The sequence below is a fragment of the Dermacentor variabilis genome, chromosome 3, assembly GCF_050947875.1.
Source record: "Dermacentor variabilis isolate Ectoservices chromosome 3, ASM5094787v1, whole genome shotgun sequence".
Classification (NCBI taxonomy): Eukaryota; Metazoa; Arthropoda; class Arachnida; order Ixodida; family Ixodidae; genus Dermacentor; species Dermacentor variabilis.
This window is the reverse complement of record NC_134570.1, coordinates 86,410,863-86,431,130: the sequence shown is the minus strand read 5'-3', so window position 1 is coordinate 86,431,130 and position 20,268 is coordinate 86,410,863.

The following is a 20,268-nucleotide window of genomic DNA, read 5'->3' as shown; positions in this document are numbered from 1 at the left end:
GCCAATATGCATCTCGGGCCACTATAACTGTGCCTCCGTCGTGTATCACCTACAAAATAGGGCGCAGAGGCCGCATATTCTCTCAGCCGAGAGAGCATGCAGTGCCATGCACAGCCACGGCCGGTCTAGAGGAGGAGCGTGCCCGCGCTCCGCTTCCCCATGATGGCATGGAGAGAGTGGAATATAAGGAAGGCAGGGATGTTGCCGAGTGAAGAGTCCGGTTGGCTACCCTACGCTGGGGAAGGGAGAAGGGGAAGAGAGAGAGAGAGATGGTATAGAGATGCACACAGACAGTACTCGAGTCAAAGCCTCTCGTGCAAACCAGAGGTTCTCAGAAAGCACAAAAGTGCCGTCACTGCCTTCTGAGCTGATGATCGGTATCGACGGTGCTCTAATACTGTCTGTTCACTTAAAGAACGTGAGAAAGTTACCGCTGGCTTCAAGAAAAATCTAGGAAGGTTTCTCAACCGATTTCATCCTAACGTAACGTGGCACGCCGCCGAGGTCAATATTTTTGTGGAACTACTAACCCGCTCCGCAATATTAGGGAAAATACTTGAACAGTTAATATCGTTGAAAGTATGCATATTAGTACATTCTCAAAAATCCAGGAATTATGTGCCATCAAGCTACATGTAAGTCGTAAAAATTGTGAACAAAATAGGATCACGGTAGCAGTTACTGCTTTCAAGCCATTAGGTGAATCATTGTTATTTCTGCCAAGCAAGCGCACTGCTTTAAGTTGGCTAAATCACAATGATAAATTTCTGAAGCAAATTAGTGACAAAATGAAACTGCGAAAGCGATCACATCCATTGGGCCACCGGTTTTCTTAAGATGGAGCGATATTTAAATAAACAGGGATACAGAATTTACGTACAAAAGTGATTTGTAAGCGGAGAAAACAACTGCAATCATTTAAGTTAGGTACGGAAGAAGACAAGGCTAACCTAATAAAGTGTAAGAAAACATTTTTTCGAGAATATCTTATAGCAAAAGATAAAGAATAAGGGGAAATGCGTGGAAAATAACCCATTAAGCATCAATATGTTGTAACAGCTTAGAAGCGCAGAAGTGCACCCCGTAAAGCACTCATAATAGGCCCAAATGCATAAGAGTTGGAGTCGCTGCATGAACAATTGAGATGTGAATGAGCGTCTTGCTGTAAATTGTTGTAGACTGATAGCAGTACGTGCGTATGTACAATAAGGAGAGTAATAAAAGTGGACAACAACGGATATCTTATTTTTGCATTTCTTCAGGAAGCACTACGAAAGCAACTTAATCAAGACGATAATTAGTGTGCTTGAAATATTGATGTTGTCTACACGAAACACAAGCCATGTAAAAGTGGCTCAACTCCTTACATAAACCACAAGAAACGCATGTTGCTTAAGGCCTCATTCAGCTCTGTGATCGACATGTGCATGATGAAGGAATGAAACAACTTTAGAACGAAAAGGCGATCCTGCAGATGGTTACCATTGAGGAAATGCATCCCCATTTGTTATTTTGAAGCCAAACCACGCAAAATTAGTTGCATATTGACTTACATAATCGCCATAGTTACTATAAGGAATACGAAGGGTAAAGCCTTGAACGCCAACATTGTACGGTCAATAGAGGTGAATCTTCTGTCGTGCTGAGGTAGAGTTCCAGGTGGAAATTGAACGGCCAATAAGGCAAAGATAGCGTTAGAGTCCGGCGCGTCTGCGTTGGTGATCTTATAGAGCACCGCACTAACGATATATTGTCATAGCAACCACTTATTGTCCTCGCTGGCTTTTGACAATTGGTGCCTACTTGAAGCTCTAAGAATAGGCGGTGGTCCGACATATCTTAATATCTCTGCATTGTTCCGGCAACCGACTTTTTCGGCTTGTAGTAGAAAACAGCCGTAAGATATAATGCTATAACTACAGTATGAAGTGAATCGTGGACACCAATGGACCCATTTCTACATAGGTATAGCTACGGCGCAGATGTGAACGCAGCCGCCGTTTATTTTTGCTGCAAATGATAAAATACAATTGGACTGTGGAGCAAGGCCCGAATAAGTTTTGGCTGTTGGGTGCCATGGAGGATAGCCTTCACATGGAGGAATATGGTGCAATGACGAGCGAATGAAAACAAGGTCTTCCTAGGGAGATATTTGCGTGCATCGCATAAAACACTGTGATTCAGCCAAGTCAACTCGAAGTACCTTGAACAACTGAACAGACCCTTCAAAAACAATATTCCTGGTTGTTTGTGGCTCATCACAAAACCATTGCTTAAGAAAATTTAAAAAAATAAGCTGCTAACAACACAGTGGATAAAAACTTGACGTCTGTACGTTGGTAGGATCGCAAAGTTTTCTGCATTACTTGTATATAGTTTATGGTACATAAATGTTTAACAACTTTAATTATTGACGGTAATAATTACTTGGCTTGTTGAATATGTTCAATGTGATCTACATTAGCTGAGACCTCAACATCAATTCAAACGGATGTTTATTTTCTGGCACGTGTTTTCCCCCATATGGCGTCGTTACTATAAGTTTTCTTATTAACTGCATGTAAGGAGATGGTAGTGTCTGTTAGATGGCTCCGACTACGTATCTTCTCTTAATTCAGAGATGAGCTGAAAAAAAAAGTGCCATACAAATAACCCAACAAAGACCACTGTGGCAAGAGTTCGGAAGTTCACATATGCAGAGTGAAAACAAATGTTTCTGAGCATTTCGCAAGCTTTTGGGTGTTCATGTTAACCCTACAGTGCGCACAAACACACGCAAAAGAACCAATCAAACACGATAATATGAATGAATACGCGTAAAACATATATATGAAGTTGAAAAAATGAATCACTTTGGCAAATACGTCGTCACCAAAGTTAAATAAATGAGATTTAATAACTTGCAGATACTGCCAATTCCTCAAGCACTTGTACGAACGCACGTGCTGCACTTTGTTTCAAGTGTTCTGATGGCCATGTACCCGGCATTTTAACTAGTGATATTGACTTCCTAAGCAGAGCAGGTATCATCGCAAAAAGCTTCTTACCGCGAGTAAAATGATCTTCGCAAACGTAATAGCAGATGTTCAATGTCTTCTTCAGCTTTCTCACAAGAGCGCGGCAGTAGTGTCAGTTTTTCTTGTCTTGTGCAAGAAACATTTAGCGTAGGCAATGCCTATCCGAAGTCTATGAATTGTTTCGCTGTAGCGGCTGGTCTTTGACGGTGTGGTGAATATCATGTTATGGTTGAACGCATATAATGTCGAGCTTTCTGCACCATTTTTGAACTAAGTTTCTGTTTAAGCAAACCACAGAGTGCTTTAAAGACAATGTGTATTACTAGCCGCTTGGGGTACTCGGATGGTAATCTATCATGGTGGGCTTCGCGCGTTATGGCCTTTGCAGTGACGCTTCCTGTTTTTAGAATTGACTTGGTATTGACTAGAATACGATATAATAGAGGAGACCCTTTCCTGTAGCGCAAGTATTTTGTTTCGTATAATAATGCGCTGTTCAGCTTTTTCAAGCCGATATTCACTATGTACGCGGCGAAGCTTGCAAATCACTCAGAATTACCCATCGAAAAGGTCCTGTGTACCTGAGAAGAGAAATGCGGAAAGTATAGCACAGAGCTCTGACGTCGTCGATGTAGAGAAACAAAGCCTAAAGCTTCTTCGCTTTTCATTTACCGGTAGAAAAGACGCCGATGCAGAGCTTCGATTCTTCCACAAAAGATATGTGCTGACTTGAGTACGATCCCTGTGTATATTATATAGGTGTGACAGGGTAACTGTTTGATTTTTATAACTGCCATGTCAGACTTTCGAGTTAAAAAGGGAATATAAGTTAGGATTTTTGGAATTTGGAGTAGCTATAGAGGATGCCAAACATTTGTTGGCCAATATTCATGAACAGGTAGAAGGTTTCTGCACTGTACTATTATCTCATGCCAACGGACCCTGTTTCGATCGTGAATGGCTTGAAAAAGAGGACTGGCTTGTGGAGTTGCCAAAAGAAAACTGTGACGACATGTTTTGGCAAATCTTAGTCCCTGAAAAGGCATCTGGCGAGAGTTGACAATAACGGACGCTCTGGCAGACGCCCGGGGTCTCCGCCCGTCCCATGCCCTAACATGTCATATTCCAACCGAAAGCTTTCCAAGTATTTGCTGGCGAAAGGAAGAACAGTACCTCATGCGTCTGATTCTTAAGAACTCATTATAAAAGTTAAGCCCTCTTGCAGTCCCTACTGAATCGCAGCGAGTGCTGGGGCCAGATGCCCAACGTACAAGTCGTCGGCTCGAAGAGAATAGTGCAAAGTAGAAACGGTATGGGACAACTCAGCCATGACACTCTGAGAAAGAAATCAACTGAGTGGAAGATTTCGTCGCATGACGCCCTTGCTCACTTATTCCTTGCTTTTACAATCAGCTTTACTAAAACAATTTTACTGTCCCCTAAAAACGCTGCGACTCATCTAAGTGTTCTACCTGTTATGGTAATTTGAATCAATCCGTGTTGTGTCTAATGCTCATATAACCCTCAGAAACACAGCAATCGTGATAATTGCGCATCTTCATTTCCTGTTCTTTCTATAATCAATATATTGTACAGCATACATTGCACACTGGCAGATAGGAAACGTGCCATGCCTTCAGGCAGTACTCCGGCTCATTCTGACCACCACTGTATTCCCGCATATTTCATCTACTCCATTAGTTTCCACCGTGATATTACACAGGTCGAAATGAATTCAGAGATAGCGCACACTTTTCAGGTTTAAGCACAGGAACCGCATGTGCAGTTTTCGAAGACCTGAGAAGCGATTCTGTCGTACAGTGGTGATAAGGTATGTTCAATAAAATATTTGTGCTCACTGGACTAAGGTTTCCCAAAAGAGCATAACCAACCTTGTTAGGTCCTGCTGCTTTTTCCTGAAGACGCAATCCAAGTCCGTTCTTCAGTTTACCCAGTGAAAATGGTTGATTTAATTTGCGATGAAAGACTGATGAAAAAGTTCACAGATTTATGAAAAATGTATTAAATATTTATGAAATACTTATGATGAAAGAGTTCATAGAATTTATGAATTAGGGTGTTTTCAATGTTGTACCAGGGCATGAATATAATTGACGAAATTATTCCGCGAAGTCTGTTTCAGACGGCTGTAAAGCGTAGCGGACGAATGCAGGAAAAAGGACAGAGAAAAGGGTGCCAACTTCCAACTGATCGTTATTTGCAGACGAGCCTGACTTATATGCGCAGCAAACAGAGAAATAAGACACAGGAAAAAGTTGGTGCCCAGAGCCAGTGCATCATTAATAATTTAGCGCTTTTTACTCTTCTTCTTCCTTTTTTCTGCATTGGTGCGCTACGTAATACCGCCGTTCTGAAATACCACCAAGCCCGAGCCTCTACCCTAATCCTATTTCAAGCACTTTCTGAGCTAACGCTAGGGCAAAGCTAGGGCCCTGAATGGCTGTCGCTGCGTTACAGGCCCATTAGCGCCGAAAGTTCCATAATATTGGTTCAGGCGTTAGTGCTGTAATTGAAGTGCAGGATACCTATCTAATTCTTGTAGTTGCTTACTCGTGTGCGTATTTTTGCAAGTCTCTGTAATCCTAAAGAAGACCTGCGTGTCTATACTTTCTCTCGGCATTTTGTCGCATGGCTCTAAGCTGATCTTATTCAGAAACTACACCAGCATAAACTTCAGAAATTTCAGAAAATTCAGAAACAAATGGGTACAGAGCCGCGGGGCCCACGGCTTCGAGCTCACGGCGCACGATACTCGCCTGCTTCTCTGCAGAGGGTGCTCTTGCCGCGAAGGAGAGTCCTGCTGGTCTTCACCAGATGATCTTGCAGGCATATTAGAAAGTAGTGCTAATGACTGATAAATACGACGGCTTCTCACCTGCTCGAAACGCTTGCACTCTGTGATAATGCCATTAACTGAAGTATAGTTCTTACATATCAGTAAATTGAAGGCGCCATCAACTCAAACCCGACTTTAACTTTATAACATGTTTTCAGACTCCGGCATTTCAGCGTCGGTATTGCGGCAGAGACCCAGCAGGTCTTGTTTATAAGTGACGTAGCCTTCGGTGAACGTCTGAACTCGTGATGCCAACTCTTTTTTGGGACGGCCTTCCGAGACCCAGTGGTTTCCCGAAGAGATCTCGTAGCTTCTGCTTGCAAATATACCAGTCACGGAATTCTTCGTGGTTTTGAAACCATACTCACGCAATTCCCGCAAAATAAAAAATAATGTTCGTTAGCATCACTTTGGGATCCTATTTGTTGTGGCTGCTCACCCGCTCATACATCTCCAGCCAGTCGTCGACGTCGGCGCCATCGGTGCCGCAGAAGGTTCTTGGATCACGCGGATGCGTGAGTACGACATTCGATGCAGTCGACGGAGGCACTGCCGAGCTAGGCGCCGTATCCTGCGACATGGGTGAAGAACCGAAGCGGCGGCCACTGCGAAGCTCCGTTCTTAGTAGTTACCCTGCACCTCCACCAAGTATTACGAAGAGGAAGCCCGATGCACAAATGCACTTAGAACTATTTACATGGAAAAAGTTAGTGGGAATCGCGCAGGCTGGTACAAAGGTCCCAGCTCCAGGAGATAGTCTACCACTTCCTCTTCCTCTTATGCGCACTGTGCTGCCCAAATGCACCGTAACATAATTTGGGTGAGCGGACGGTGCGACAGTCACACATCGTGCTCTCGACACGGGTTGTCACTGATCCTAATATAGCCACAGATGACAGCGCAAGGAAAAATGCTTTTGTACCCCTAAAAAATGTAGTCGAGCATTTACTACCGTGGTTCAATCACGGAAGAAATGGTCTTTAAAGATATTCACGCCGTACACGTACATGTGAAGGCGTAGCGCCTAGCATATGACCTGTAGCGCTGTCCACACTAGTTGTGATTCAGCCAGTTCTCGCCAGGTGTCGACTCTGCTCGATCTCGGGGCCAAAAGCGTGAAAAGGATACCGTGGCGATAGTTTGTATTACCGCATCGAAAAATGCACAGGCGCTCCCGTTTGCACAGGAGGATGTCTCTAGAGGTGATGCCTACTGATTCGACATCGCACAAGCTTTCCTTCTGTACACGATGACCAATTGTTTAATATACGACGTCGGCATTCATCGTCGTTATGCCATCGTTGTGAGCATGCGTTAGCTTTGCTTCCGTATTTGCTGACTCATTCCCTGAGATGCGACGTGAGCATCCATCACGCTTATCATGAATTCGTTATCGGTATGCGCAAACTTTGCTTGCATATCTGCTGACTCATTTTTTAATAATTCGACGTCGGCACCCGCCGTCATTGTCATGCCATCGCTTTGCTTCGAGTGGAATACTGTGCCCGTACGCACAAGAACCTCTTACACTAGAAGTATTTACAATCCTCATGGTGGACATACTATTAACGAATGGCGCCGGTTAAAGGCAAAGTGCATTTACGAAAGAGAAACTTCGTGAATTCGGCACCTGAATCTTAAGTCAGCGTCAGTCATGAGAAGGTGCTCATGGCGATAGTTGGAAATAACACTAGAAGGTTCTACTTACTACGAAGGTTCATGTTGAGAGAAGCAGGATGCTGAATAAGGATTTGGAAACAAGGCAAGGAGTGAGTGAATACTTCTACCGTATCTTTATTGCTGTTTCAGCCGTGGAATTATTCTCCTTCATGTTTAGGCTTCAAGTTCATGCCCTGAACATTACTAGATGTCTGATCTGTAAAAGAGAAAAAAGAAGTGGTAGGAATTTTTATAGTACATTGATATATATTCTTCCATAACGTGACTGTGGATGTCTAAGGACAACGGGATGGCCTTTTAAGAGTACGCAGCACGACCGACGTTACAAGTACCTATCCTTAACTACATACGATATTTACGCTCTTTGGGAAAGGTGCATTCGCTTTCAGTCCGAAAAGTATTACGGTGGTTGTTACGGCATTAGAACAATATCCGGGCAGTCTTAGCGCGTGAATTCGTATTGGCTGTCAACTTGAGAATTTCATAATTTTATTTGTTGGTACAAATACAGAAATGTTCCATGTGTGTGCTATACATAAGTTGGTCCTATAGTCGACCTCGTGTTAAAGACATATATGATGATATACAGTGTTTCTAGCAAAAGTAGCATAGCTGAGAGATAAGAGTAATGTCGAAACATGTTTACAGCTCATCAGTGATAACAACGCTTGTTAACAGCATAACAGTATAAAAAACAATGAAATTAGAAAAATGGGCACCATCAGTAAGCATGTATTATGAGTGTTTTAGTTCTTTCTTAAGTTGGTACAAGTGTCTTGCATTTTTGATAGTGGGTGTTAGAGTGTATCAAAGCGAAATTAAGGAAATTTCCGCAGTCTGTTTACCATAGTTACTAGGCACTTTACGTAGCAGGAAATTACCATTGAGGGCAAATGTAGTGTTGCTATGAGCTACCAGGTCACAATGTGAAAAACAGATCGATGGTAGTTACTTAGTCATATATTTGCAGAATAAACTCCCGAGATTATATTTGGGGACTTCTGAAATGGCTAGGATGTTGTTTTCATGTAGTAGAAATTTTCCATTAGCAAAGCGTGAACTGTTTGTAATAACTTTTATGGGTTGGTTCTCGATTACCTGGAGGGATGCCAAGTGAGTGTTGTGTCCTCCCAGTATATTATGCTCTTGGTAATATGAGAGTGAATGAATGAGTAGCATAGCGCGATTATTGTGTTACATAGAATGTAGGGACGAGATTTCATTAGAACGCGAATACCGCATGCCATTTTCTTTTCTACGTGTGATATGTGATGTTTATATTCCAAGTTGCAGTCAAGGGAAATTCCAAGGAAAGCATGGACTGGAAGAGATAGAGTGTGAACCAAAAGGTAAAGGGAAGGATGCCAAATGTTGCCGATGTGAGGAAAATACAACAAATTTAGTCTCTATGACATTAATAGATAATAAGTTAGCAATACATCCACTTAAAGCATGTTCTAGATAAGTATTTAGCTTGCTAATGAGAAGTGAAATGTTTTTATCAGAAGCAAATATGGTAGTATCATCAGCGTACATAATGAACATTAGGACGACAAACAGTTTAGTAGATCATCAAAGGGTTCCTGAAACTGTTCGGACAAACTTTGCAAACGCTTAGGGTACAGCTAAAGTTAATCATTCGCACAGCAGTTTGTGTGAAGCGCCTGATGTTAAGAGAGCTACGGATGATTACAAGTTACCTGCCTCCACAGCCTAGCATTTTCTTCTCAACTCGTTCACCGGGTGTTCGGGGCTAAGCTCTGCCTTCACTGGCTCTGCGTCATGATGGCACGTAGTTTCGTCTACTTCCGGTTCTCTAGGAGCAAGCGCATGAAGCCTCTCCAACCTTTTCGGCAGCTGCTTGGAAGTCGAACCCAAGCGAGAGCTATCGAAGGAACGTGCGTTGCGACCGTTCTGTCGCAGCGCCGAACGTGTATGGTATTTCGGTAACCACAGGCGAGCTGGGCGCTTCGACAAATAGGCGGAGGCATAAACTCAAGCTTATGAGGCAACTTTAGCGTAAACGTACGCTAGCGGCCCGATCGGTCTGCACGGTTCAGCCACCTGTTGGAGTAGATCGAGCTTGACCAGCCAAACAAAGAGCTAATATTGCTCTAACCAAGTGTAAAACATTTTAAACATTTACAAAAACAGCATGTTAACGATTGCGCTCCTGCGAAAAATTTACACCAGCAGCAAAAAAGGATACACTTTGTCACTGCTACTGTGTTTGGTTGAGCTCTGTGCCACCAGGTGGCTGCACCGTGCAGATCATTCACGTTTGCGCTTCTGCTCGTCCCGTAAACGGTACGGTCATGCGGCCCGGCCCTGTCACCTCGCTTGCGTTTACCCGAATGCCGTACTTGCTAAACGCTATGGCGGTAGTAATCCTTGTGGTAGTAATCCTCCGGTGTAAAGTGGTGGCTCCAGTCGCGCAAATCTTGGGGCCGATCGGATAACAATAGTCCGATGCGCTTCAGTTACTCCGCTCGTTTGTTGCCTTGCAGAGGGACACGACGTCGCAACTTGACATATTGCCAGTCGCTACGTTTGCAGCCCACAACGACAGAAAGGCGATTAGCGGTGCTCACGAAAATACAGACCGACACTGACCGCGGAGCTCTCGTCAAGACGGAGTACGTTGTAACACAAGCAGACGACACTTGCTGTGTGCCGGGAGGGCTTAAATGTACTGAGAAATTGTTCTTGTCCATTATCTTTTTGTTACTTTCTTTTTATAGAAACAAATTAACTAACATTCCAACTATTATGAACAACATTTGTTCACCAACGAGTTGGAAAAATTATCGATGACGTGCCGTGGGCAACCAATATGATAGCTCACCCTACTGACGTAATTAGGGCAATTTACGGTAAAAGCGGGTAAAAATTCAGCCTAGCCGTGTGCTGCGATCGGCAGCGATGTACATTTTTAAAACCTTTTAATAAGATACACGCTTTATGCACAGCACTTAGATGCGTCAATTAATGATCAGAAGGACCTACTCTAACGACTCAGTACGTTTGTACAAAATCGTCAAAATTGTTTCGGGGTTTAACATAACCCTTAGCCTTTAACATAAATCAAAAACAGTAGTGGTGCGAAGATGGATAATTGAGGGACACCAATGTTAGTAGTTGTCTAGAATAAGCATTAGACCCACACACAACCTGAACTCTCTTAGATACGTAGTTTTTTAGTAATGAGGCGACATGATCACGTACACCGATAGCCTCAAGCTCAGCAAAGAAGATATGTTTTAAGCAGTCAAATGCCTTTGTTACATCGATAAAGACGGATCCGAGAAAACAGGCCTGTGTCATTTTTTTAATTCATCAATTAGATGTATGAGTGCCAGGTCTGTGGAGTATCCATTACGAAAGCCGAATCGGTATGGACAGAGAATATTAAATTTGGTGAGGTATTTGGTTAGACGCAATTCGATTAATTTGTCGAGAACTTTGCCGAATAAAGGTAAAATACAAGTAGAGCGGTAGTTATGTATTAGCGTGTTGTCACTCTTCTATAGGAATGGGATGACTTTACCGCGCTTAAGCTTATTAGGGAGCACACCAGCTTTGAATATCGAATTAGTAATACAAGACAAAATATCAGAGAGTAGGTGCGCAATCATTTTATTGGTAGCAGGAAGGACTTCCTCGTTAGAAAGAAGTCGACAATGCACCATTTCGATTTGGTATTATTGCCTGCTTGTAAGATTCTTTGTTCTACCTATAATCGTTCTGCTGCTTTTAGCTGGCTGTTTATAGATTTACGTAACTTTTTATATCCGGCAAATAATATGGTACTCAAAAGTTGGTTTTTAGTTTTTTTGCATTTGTACCGGTTATCACGTTTGCGCAAAGCTGCTAATAACTTTTTAGACATCCATGGATCGTGGGAGGATGCCAAGGTTTTTTTACATTTCCTTCTACAAGTGAATTCATGAATATGTGACATAATGAAAGCAAAATATTTAGGAAATGCTTTCGGAAGATCAAGTAAAACCTATGATTTCGGACCAGCCTTCGGTGTGTCCCAGTTACCTTGGACCAATATTAAAAAAACAAACAAAAAAACTCAAGAGCTCTAGAGAAATCGTACCGACTGCATGCATATTAGTGGCAGTCGTGTGTACTGACAGTCAGTATATTTGTCATCACGAAGTATTAAGTGGTTTTTATTCGTGAACTTTTTAGTTATTGTTTGAATCGCAAACATGCCAATTACAAAGTTGTAGGGCGCCTTAAATAACATCCGAGTCAACCTTCTATCTCGCGCTGAAGAGTGCCTTGTTGTTTTTTCCAAGTAAAAACAAAAGCCGAAAAAATACACGAGATATGAAATTGGTGCGCGCTCGCGTGCCGATACTCAAGCGCCTCCAAGCAACCTTTGGAAAATATACGGCTGCATTCGTTTATCGCCGCATCGTACCAGGCTTCGTCATTTAGGATGGCTCGAGAGGTTTCGCGACCTAACTAGCGTGGTGCGACAACCGTCAGCATCTGCGGATGCAAGACTGTTGTGCTCGATCAATAGGCACTCGGGATAGCTTTAACCTTCGCGTATCACGAAACAAAGCTACAAAATAAATTCAAGCATTGTCAAAAAAAGAACTGTCCGCAAAAGAGCACAAAAAAGATGGCAGCTCTCGGAAGAACAGAAAACAGCTACTCAGGAGTTTACTTCAATAAAAAATAGACCAAAAGCACTTAACGCGTCTCAGCCGCTCACAAAGAAACATGCAAAGGCGCAACTGGTTTAGCCATTTACTCTTTCTGTGTTGTCAACTCCGGAAAAGAGGACAAACGAAGCAGTTTTTCACTTATTTCTATTCTCCGTTCCATACATAGCAGTCAATGCTGTGTACGCTAGAAAGACTTCTTGAAGTGGCTTCATTCGCGCTGAGATACAGTTCGATGTTTTTCGTACAGCAATGTTGCGCAACTATTTTTTGTATAGGCTCAATATTGAATGAAACAAGTTTCATTCCTTAGAAACAAACAGACTGCGGTATATGGCTGCTAATGCGTTGTTTTAGATCACGTTTATTTTTTTGCGTTCTTTTTGGGTTTTTTATTCGCAACCCGTAGTGAGGAGCCTCACGTGCATGCTTGAGCGAAGGGACGCTGTTGGCTCGCAATGAAGCATAGGCGGTACGTGCAGAATGGCAATGTTTCTTGACCGAACTTCTTGCGTAGCTTCCGCAGCATTGACTGGTATGTATGGAATGGAGTATATGTTGTCGCAAGCTTGTTTTTTATGTGAGGATAGGGCGGCAACATTAGGGTGCGTTAAACGTTAAGGTTTTGTACCAGTTTTGAGCGTTTATTTTCCACTGCCACTTAAAAGCACGCGTTCAAAAAGGTCACCACCTGAAGCAATACAATATTTGCTTCTTTCCAACACTTGTGCTGTTGCAGCTTTGACCAACGACGATGGAATCTCGCAGTAGACTCTGCTTATTTTTGCTTTTAGGTGCGGTAGTTTGTTTCTATTACTAAAGGCACCAAAAAGAACATACGTTCCGGGCGCGCCTGTTTACAGAACAAGATAGTGCGCGAAATTACAGTGTCACGTGCGCCGTCGGTGTTTCCCGGCATTGAAATCTCTTCCCTCCCCCCTAGGGCTCTGCTACGCTTATCAATACCTCAGTGGCATGTTATCTTGATGCCGCGACCATCACATAGCGTGAAGCCCTGTATCGAGCTGCCGCCGCCAGTAAAGCCGTCTACCCGTGGCTACACGCTTGGGAGCACTTGAATAGCGGTGCGCGAGCGCGTGCCAATTTTGTAATTTGGATATTTCACGCGCTTTTGTTTTCTCGAAAAAACCAATGAGGCAAAGCTGAGAACGAAATAAATGCTTGATTCGGAGGTTAATTGAGGTGCTCTACAACTTTGCTATTGATACGTTTGCGATTCAAGCAATAATTAAAATGTTCAATAATTAAAGCAATAATTAATAATACTTCGTGATAAAAAGTACTGGCTGTAATTAAACACGACTACGTCTACTATACAGTCGGTACGATTTGGCTAGAGCGCCCGGTGTGTTTTTTAAATCTTGATCCAATTTAGCTGGGACACCCTGTATATTAGCAATGACACTCATGAAGCTCTCTTTGTCCAGACCATATTTAGAATGTGGAAAAGGGCAAAGACTCAAATTGTAATTAAATTGCAGAAGCAATGAGTAATGATCAGTTAGGTCAATATCCAGAACTTTCACCTCTGGTGAAGTTAGTAAGTTAGAGAGGGCGTGATCAATTGGCACCCCTGTGCGATTAGGAACCTGTCTTGTAGGAACATTGATTAATCATTAATTCCTTGTTTAAGTTTGTAGTACACTGGTGTAAGAAATAACTGTTGGTGATATGTCATTGAGAAGGTTAATGTCACCCATTATAATGACATTTTTGTTCTCTGGTGAAGCGCTATGTAAAGTGTGATCAAGAGAGAGAGAAAGCAAGGACAGGAAAGGCAGGGAGAGCCACCAGAAGAGCACCCGGTTTGCTACCCTACACTGGGGGTGGGGGAAAGGGGAATAGAAAGAGGAAAAAGGGAGAGAGTAAGCACTGAGTGCGCGTAGGAGGAACACTATAAACGGTCTCTTAAGCAGTTTCACTTAGAGTACCGCATTAGATAAAAAGCCATTGACGGATGATGAAGGATATACGCCTGAAAAACAAGTTCAGTAACGTATATTTTGAAATATTGAGGGGAGGACAAAAATTATTTGGCTGCTTTTTGAAAATTTTATAATTGATTCTAAAGCTAGGCCTTTATGAAGAGTACTAATCAGCGAATAAGCCAACAGTTGTTGCAGGTAGTTCATATACGGGGACATTGCACTAGCGCGTAAAAAAGCACACGGACAGGAACATGAAAAAAGACACAGACACACCGAAAGCTAGTTCGGTGTATCTTTTTTCATGTTCCTGTCGGTGTCCTTCTTTACGCGCTAGCGCAATATACCCTTATACGCATAACCATAAGCTAGCCCAGCTTTCTGCCTTAGATACCTTAAGTTTCAGGTAGGCAATGTATGTCAGCATATGAGTACTGTATTATGCTATATTACTATATTATACTATACTATATTATACTAGTAGTACTATATTATAAGGTACCGTTATTTACGATAAGGAAGTCTACATAGTATATGAATGAAACAGAAAAGAAGAACATGTAGCCTGAAGGTGGAAATAGCGTCTTTGGTTTTCTGAAAAAAAGAAAAACACACACACAAAGAAGGATATGCCGGTTTATATGTTCTTTGCAATGTCTACGGAGCGCCTGTGTTGAAAACATATATACGATACAGTTGACAATTCCTAACTCTTGCGTCTTCCGTTAACGTTTAGGTGATTTTGAAAGAGGAGCCTCCTCTTGTTATTCACTGCCGGATTGCTGGGCTTAGGTGTAACGGAGAATCGAAACTACCGCTTGCGTTGTCGGGCAATGAGGATAACATATTTTCTTGTGCATACGCTCCATATATTCTGTAGTGGTAAATAAGTAAACATTTGAAGGAAGAAATCTAGGACCGAACACAGGGAAAAAACTGTCAGCTTAATTTAAACGTGGACGTACGACAGATGTCATTGACGTATCCAAACCATAATGTAAAGTCTACTTGGACATACGTAAAGCGTAATGCAGCTTAGCAATACATTGATATTTAAACGTCAGAGAGCAAGCATGTAACATTTCTGCAAGTGTTAGCGAACGTCGTTTTTTATTTTACCCGTATAACGACACGTAGTTTTGCGGTGATTGTTCACAAAGGAAACGCCGAGCACATGCATCGGGAAAATGGTGACAACAGAAATTTACTCTTGCTCTCTACATGGCCTCCGTGATCACGCGCGCTTCGCGCACTGTCGTGTCTCGCAGACCGTGGTTACGTGTTCCTTGCTTTCCTCTTCATTTTGATGTCGGCGCCGGTAATTTGGTGAGACGTCCGCATCAAGAGAGTATAACATGGCTTTGCAGTAATCCTCGGCGACACCGGAAATGTTTTCTCCAAAATTGCGTCAGTAATGTGTGCCTGTGGTTCGCCCTTTAGGCAGCTGACCTTGATCGGAAGACTGACGCGCACGTTATTGTCATGAAAACTGCGTCGCATGCTCGCTCACAGTGGTAGGAACGCGTCTTTTGTCATGGGATTAGTTCAAAGTGAGTATGTGCTTACTTAGGTAACTGCCAGCAATATCCCAGTCCTGTGGTCTTTTTCTCATCTTTGGCGACACACTGGCATTCAGGAGAACACGGCTTGCTGTGGTTATTCGGGACTGTAGAACACTGTAAGAATAATGACCATACGAGAGATTTTAATTCCAAATACTTAGAATAAGGCGATATTGCCACGTGACGGTTTTTGTAGTGAGTCAGTGATAGGTTGCACGTCAACTAATTCAAAAGGGCGTGGGAAATTGTGTAGGTAAAAATATTAAGGCGCAACTGCTGGCCATTCCTTCTCATTGCCGGAAATCCATTTATTTCGGTACTTGCTTGCTCATCTCTTGTTCTATAGTGACAAGTTTTAAAAATAACGCTGCGTAGTGGGAGAATCGTAGACTCTTATGGCACAGGCCTTCCTGCTTTGCTGAAAAATCTGTCAACAACGCCTAACATGACTACCGACTAAAGGATAAGAGGACGGTGTTAATGCGTTAAGCATTCCTTTCTTACTATCTATCTATCTATCTATCTATCTATCTATCTATCTATCTATCTATCTATCTATCTATCTATCTATCTATCTATCTATCTATCTATCTATCTATCTATCTATCTATCTATGTATCTATCTATCTATCTATCTATCTATCTATCTATCTATCTATCTATCTATCTATCTATCTATCTATCTATCTATCTATCTATCTATCTATCTATCTATCTATCTATCTATCTATCTATCTATCTAATCTTCTTACGCCTACAGTGGTCCGAGTTTGCCAGTTTGGGCCACTAGATATTTCTCGTGGTTGTGGAGCCGCCGTGGTCATTTCATCGTGATCACTCCAGCTGTGCGATCTGACTCTTCATTTGACGTCGTCGTTACGGCTTCTATGCCAAGCCCGTGCCCCAATCGTTAATATTTTGAAATACTAGGTATGTGGTCATGGGGGGGGGGGGGCTTGATGCCGTTGTGGTCGTCGCACCGTCTTTATACCTCCTTTAATCTGACTCTCATCATGCTGTCGTCGTTGTCGTGTCGGCTGGCGCTCATGGTGATAAGCGCACTCTGCGAAGGGCGCATGCGCCACTAAGTGTTAAATGCAGAGTGCCGCTCGCCAGCGGTGCCCTTTTTCTTGCTCGAGCCTTAACCCACAAGCATGGGTTAAGAAACGTTGTTCAACCGGAACTTGTCTGATCCTTTCGGCACGCCTGGCGCAAAACTTAACACGTATGACGAGGATGCGATTCGAACCCGCGCGGGCAAAAAGGCAGCGTGGCACTGGGACGAGCATGCTGTAATAATTTACAACGCCCAACCAAGATTGAAGCTGCTTCTTTGATCGGCTCTGGTGCCTGTAGAAGTGCGTCAACCTTATCTGACAAAGGGGAAATGCCTTCAGCGCTGATTTTGTGGCCAATGTAGTGAAGTTCGCCTTGAAAAAATGAGCACTCCTCTTTCTTTACCCTGACGCCTCGGCTTTGAAAACGCTCCAGCAGCGCTTAGAGATTAGCAAAGTGGCCTTGTATTGTATTCCCAGTTACCAAAAGATCACCTAGGTAGCAACAAACACCCTTGAGATTCTTCGACATTGTGCTCATTATCTTTCGGAAAATCTCCGGCGCGGAAGCGATTCCAAAAGATAATCTGTTGACAACGAACAATCCCTTGTGCGTATTCAAGGTTAGGTATTGCTTTGAGGAATCAGACATGACCACTTCCTGATAAGTGCGGTTCAGGTCAATGTTTGAAAAATGCCTGCCTCCAGACAGAGCGGCGAACAAGTCACCCACCTTCGGCAACGGATAACGTGTGACGTCAAGGCACGAATTCACTGTCACCTTATAATCGCCGCAGAGGCGTATGCCACCGCCTTTCTTAATAATAGGTACCACTCGCGTTACGTAATCTGATGTGGCAACGGCCGTTATGAGGCCCATTTTTTCCATCTTCGAAAGCTCAGCCTGACAGTAACAGTGACAAGAACTTTGTCCTGAGTGTCCTGAGGAATTCGCTTCGGTTCCCTAATCAAGTTGGTGGCTCCGCCCAAGACGGGGCAGGGGGGTGGTGACTCTCCGCGACGTCGCAGGCCCTCTGGACGGCCTGTAGTTGGTTCGTGAAATCCGAGCTCGTCAGCAAGGCGTCCCACTTGGACTTGTATTGAAGGTCGGAGCCCGCGTTGTACGGGCACACTCAGAGCATGTGGTCGAAGGAGCAGCATGCGTGACCGCATTTGGAGCACGACCGCGGGAAGTTCGGGTCTGTCCAACTAAGTGCTCTGTGGGTGAGGTCGGACCTGTTCTGCAGGAGCCTGAAAGTAACGGCCCGAGCCCTGTTAAGTTTTGGGCTGGGGGGAGGGAATTTCCTCCTGCTGTGTCTGTAATGCGACGTAATTTCGTGAAAGGTGGTAAGATGATCCTTGAAGGGGCAATCCTGTGGGAGAGCCGGACCATTAGCTCGGGCGCGGTTCGTGAATTCACGCGCCCGGCAGTTGGCCCGATCGTTAGGATTGCAACCCACTTGGGGGGTTAGATAGTTCACGTGGGCCGAGAACCACGCTAAGGTATGACCTCTAGTCTCTTCTCCCGTACTAATACGAAATGATCTGTTGACTATGCCGGCTGCGTGTTTAGAAACTAGAGCGGACGAGAAAGCTCTGACCACCGTGCGCGAGTCGGAGAAAGTGGTCGTCCGGCCTTTTGCGGCTTGAAGAGCCAAGGCTATCGCGGTTTCCTCCGCCTCATTCGTGCGCTTATTGTATATTGACGCGGCGCTGATAAGTGTTCCGCGTGCGTCAACGACGGAGATTGCAAACCTGTCTTCACTGTCATATTTGGCGGCGTCAAAGAAAAATGAATCTGCCCCGTAAGGATCTATTCGTCGAAGGATGGTTCTAGCCCACGCTCTTCTGCGACATTTGTTATATATTGAGTGGATTTTCCTCGGTACGGGCTCAACCTTTATACCTTCCCGGGCTAATTTAGACAGGGGGTGTCTGTCGAGGGGTGCCTGAATAGGGAGTAGACCAGCTTCATCAAGAATCTTAATTCCTGGCTTAGTTGACGAAAGCCTGGAGATCTGTGCAATAAACTGTACTTCAATTATTTCGTCTGTGGTATTGTGAATTAGGAGGCCAAAAGAAGCATATACAGTGCTAAAAAGCGGGCACGTCCTGTGCTACCGGGGCTTAGCGGAGAGAAAAGAACTAGGAGTCGGATTCCTGATTAATAAGAATATAGCTGGTAACATACAGGAATTCTATAGCATTAACGAGAGGGTGGCAGGTCTCGTTGTGAAACTTAATAAGAGGAACAAAATGAAGATTGTACAAGTCTACGCCCCTACATCCAGTCATGATGACCAGGAAGTTGAAAGCTTCTATGAAGACGTTGAATCGGCGATGGGTAGAGTGAAAACTAAATACACTATACTAATGGGCGACTTTAATGCCAAGGTAGGCAAGAAGCAGGCTGGAGACAAGGCAGTGGGGGAATATGGCATAGGCACTAGGAATAGCAGGGGAGAGTTATTAGTCGAGTTTTCGGAACGGAATAATATGAGGATAATTAATACCTTCTTCCGCAAGCGGGCTAGCCGAAAGTGGACGTGGAGGAGCCCGAACGGCGAGACTAGAAATCAAATAGACTTCATACTCTGCGCTAACCCTGGCATCATACAAGATGTGGACGTGCTCGGCAAGGTGCGCTGCAGTGACCACAGAATGGTAAGAACTCGAATTAGCCTAGACCTGACGAGGGAACGGAAGAAACTGGTACATAAGAAGCCGATTAATGAGTTAGCGGTAAGAGGAAAAATAGAGGAATTCCAGATGAAGCTACAGAACAGGTATTCGGCTTTAACTCAGGAAGAGGACCTTAGTGCGGAAGCAATGAACGACAATCTTGTAAGCATCATTAAGGAGTGTGCAATGGAAGTCGGTGGTAACTCCGTTAGGCAGGATACCAGCAAACTATCGCAGGAGACGAAAGATCTGATCAAGAAACGCCAATGTATGAAAGCCTCTAACCCTACAGCTAGAATAGAACTGGCAGAACTCTCGAAGTTAATCAACAAGCGTAAAACAGCTGACATAAGGAAGTATAATATGGATAGAATTGAACATGCTCTCAGGAACAGACGAAGCCTAAAAGCAGTGAAGAAGAAACTAGGAATTGGCAAGAATCAGATGTATGCGTTAAGAGACAGAGCCGGCAATATCATTACAAATATGGATGAGATAATTCAAGTGGCTGAGAAGTTCTATAGAGATTTATACAGTACCAGTGGCACCCACGAGAATAATGAAAGAGAAAATAGTCTAGAGGAATTCGAAATCCCAAAGGTAACGCCGGAAGAAGTAAAGAAAGCCTTGGGAGATATGCAAAGGGGGAAGGCAGCTGGGGAGGATCAGGTAACAGCAGATTTGTTGAAGGCTGGTGGACAGATTGTTCTAGAGAAACTGGCCACCCTGTATACGCAATGCCTCATGACCTCGAGCGTACCGGAATCTTGGAAGAACGCTAACA